Genomic DNA, 3,942 nt, shown 5'->3' on the forward strand with positions numbered 1-3,942 from the left:
ACAAGATGGAGAGGTGAGCGAGAACTGTAGAAGAGGAGGGGTGGTTGAGTTATATCTGCACTGTGCAGGGTGCGAAGCGTGTCATCTGTCATCTAATAGAAAACTGGGTGGCGGAGACTGAAATGCAAAAATACACTTTCCTTGCCTTTCTCCCTCTTACATTCTGCTTCTATTTGTACCCACAGGGTAACCGGTCCAATCAGTAACAGTCACACCTCTGGCCCTGACTGTCCGGGTTCCTCCTTGACATTCTGTGCAGCCTTCTGTACAGCTTTGTCATCTGTCATACTTGCAATAGTGATGCAATTTTAAATTCAACTGTGTGATCTGAATCTGAAGTGAGCAGTTGTTGATTAAGTGCTTGCATCCTCTATTTGTTTGGGAACAGTTTAATCTGATTAAGCTGCATTTAAAAAGTCAAAGCAAAAGCTTCTCAATTTGCTTTTAAATTAATGCTTCTGTTCCGCTTGTTTGCAAACAGTTATCTTTAAATGAATAGGCTGTTTGGCAAATATGTTTGCAATTAGTAGTTTAAGAGTAAAAAGAGGATGGAATCACATAAACATTGCTGTTAATGAGCTGTTTCTTAATTGTTATGGTGCAAATGATTACATTGGCAATAATACTGTCTGGTGGGAGATTTTAAACACTGTCATGCATTAAATTTCTTTTAACTCTAATGCTTCTGCACAGACATTTCTTGCTGGAATAATGGCTGCTGTGGGCCCTTTTTTCTTTACTCTTTCATAACTTAGCAAAGACGACAAAGACCATCTTGTAAAAAAAAAAAAAAAAAAACCCAAAAACAAATCATTAAAAAAAATATATGTAAAATAGTTAACAAGAAGTGAATATTTCTCTATCTTAGAGCAATGTTATGAGTAAAAAATAAAAGATTTTGTATCTTTGCTTTTTTGTAACATTTAAATTTTTACATCACCCAAGAAAGTTAGAAGAAAACGCGTGTACATCATAACTCACATGACATCATATCTGGTTTACAGGTCTGATGTTGGAGAGTCAGATTGTCTTCAAGATAATTTTCTATTAAAGTTATTTTATGCCTTTATTACTCCTCAGCTGAAAGACAGGCATTAATTACAAACCCATTGAGTTGGGCTGGTTGGGTTACACGGTCCCCTGTATTTAGACTTAAATAATAATTTAATGTTACTGAGCCTACATGACAACATTAAGTTTTTAAAAATTAAAATATTTTAACAGGTGGTCAGAAATCAAACATTATGATTCAATAATATGGAATTAGTTTAGAATAATGTTGATGTTTTCAAATAAACAACATTGTATTGAGTTTGAGCTAGAGATGATTTTATGCTGTGTAAATTCATCAAAGAAATACATCCAACAACAAATAGCTCTTTACTTTATTCTGAAGTTTGAAATCAGTTAGAAGTTTGAAACTAGAAGCTAATTTTTTAATTTGTAGTTTAGCCACATTTTATTCTCTAACACAAAGCTCCCTTGAAAAACAATAGAAAATTTGTTCAAGGCAGACGTGACAGATCATAGTTTTTCTTTCTAAAAAATCTAGTGCTCATGCGGCACCGAGTCCTGAGCATTAAACCATTTTGCTTATATCAAAAACCCCTTTGAATGCTAAATTGTGTTAAAGTCATAGTGAATACATTTCATATTTACCCAGCTAGATGATAAAACACTCTGTAAGCTGACATGTTCAAAGTTCTCTAGATGTATATTCACATTTAGCTCTAAGAGAGCACTCCATCAGGACTCTGTGATGTCAGTGGAAGTTTGTAACTCCTCAGCTGTCATATGAAAGTTTTACACAAGCTTTGAAGAGTTGCTCCTCCTGCCATTTTCCTTTGTTCCATACTGGGTGCCAAAATACTAAAACTTTCTTCTTTTCGTTTGTTGTGATGAAGTAACGCATGTGACTCACACGAGCAACTGTCAACTGCTTTCATACAGACATCAGAGCAAGCTCAGATTTTAGGACAAATGGCAGCATCCGCCCTCAGGATGATGAATGCATTATCAGACTATTGAAGCCCTTGCTGTGTTTTTCATCCCACATACACGAGAATGACAGCCACACTCTGGTTTGAGACCCAAAGGATTATATGTCTCTCTCTGTGGAGAGAGTTTAACTTAGTTGCCCCCACCCCCACCTTTATATTCACCAGCACAAAGGATATTTTTACTTGCTTTGCAGTCACTTGCAGGCTTCTTTGTCAAAAGACTTGGTGCATCTTTAGGTTATAATGGCTTTGTGTAACCAAGGTAATATGGCTCACTTATACAAATCTTCTACTAAAGGCCAAGGTTCATAAATGCTTTACCTAAAATATGGTTCAGTTAGGTTAGGGAGAGTTAATCTATCTGAAAAAACTGTGAGCCTTCACAACACAATCAAATTTATATACCTTATTTTTCATCCTTGGCAGTGATGCGTCTAAAGATGGTCCTCTACTTATTCATTTATTTTTAACTATTTCTTTTTATTACTGGCTCTGATAATCTCTTTGTTAAGATATGATTTAGCCTGCATGGTACACAGCAAAGTAATGCTATCCTTACATGACTTCACTAAGATGCCTTCCAAGCAAAGAGTTGCAACAAGTCATAAAAATAATTGTTTTATCCATCATCCATCAACACAAAGATGGTGCCTATTTTCAGCAGTCTATGGGCAAAAGTGGGGTACACTCTGGACAGGTTGATAAAAACAATAATAATAATACAATTTGTTTAAAGCACCTTTTAAATAACCCAATGAAAACAGTACATATAAATTGAGACAAGGGGGAACAACACAAATGGTCAGAATGCAGTAAAGATAAATGGGTAAAAGCAAAAAAAAAAAAAAAAATGCAGATATAAAAGTTTAAGAAAGAATTCAAAATAGCAGTGTAGATGGAGTGAATGATTTTTATAGACCAGAGTTCATAGACTAGTATGCGCAGGTAAGTTTTGAGGTGAGATTAAAAGAGAACAAAATTATTTATATTATGGAGGGAGGGAGTTCAAGAGTTTGGGAGCAAAGTAGCTAAAAACCATGGAGCCCATGGCAAACAGTCAATGGGAAGAACAATGAGGTGGAGAGAAAAAGAGGATCTGAGGGAATGAGAGGGAACAGCACTGTGGACCAGTGCAGGTGAATATGGAAGGGTGAGGTTGTTGATGGCCTGACAAGTAAAAAGAAGAATTTTAAAGAAAATTCTGAAGTTGATAGGAAGCCACTTGATCTGTTGTGGGACAGGAGTTATATCATTTGAGCAATGGGTCCTGGTGATGATGCTAGCAGGAGCACAACTTTGTAAAAACTGTATGACTGCCCAACATCCACTGGCTAAACTAAATCTCTTTTCTGTCTGTACATAAGGTCCACTTCTAGGTATTTCTTGAAAACAAATATGCGGCACCTGTACCCTGCACCTTAATACAGCTCTGGACTATCCCACAAAATATGCTGCCTAGAATGCTACAGAATAGGCATCAATCCTGCATCTATGACTGGCAGCGCCTGCTGGAGCTACGGTCACAAAGTGTTTTATCTGGACTCAAAAATTCAGCCACTCTTGACCATTTAATAAAGCTTCGGAGTGCTTCGGACAGATGCGCATAGAGCAGCGGGCTCATGGAGCTATGCCGGAGTGGGGACAGGAGGTAGTGGTATACAAGGCGAAGAAAAAGGGAAACTAAGAAGGAATTCCCACAGACCAACGATCCCATCAATCCTGCTCTCCAACGTCCATTCACTGGACAATAAAATTAATTAACTCCAACCCGACTTCTCTTCAAAAAAGGAGATCATCAACTTCTGCACCATCATCCTGACCAACTCATGGCTTAAATCATCCATACTGGAATATGTCTTTAGCCTGGAGGGACTCACATTATACCATGCCGACAGAAACCGCAAACTCAGCTGTTAGACTAGAGGAGGGTGGCTGTGAGTTT

This window comes from Cyprinodon variegatus, unplaced genomic scaffold (assembly GCF_000732505.1).
Source record: "Cyprinodon variegatus isolate N-32 unplaced genomic scaffold, C_variegatus-1.0 Scaffold1, whole genome shotgun sequence".
Classification (NCBI taxonomy): Eukaryota; Metazoa; Chordata; class Actinopteri; order Cyprinodontiformes; family Cyprinodontidae; genus Cyprinodon; species Cyprinodon variegatus.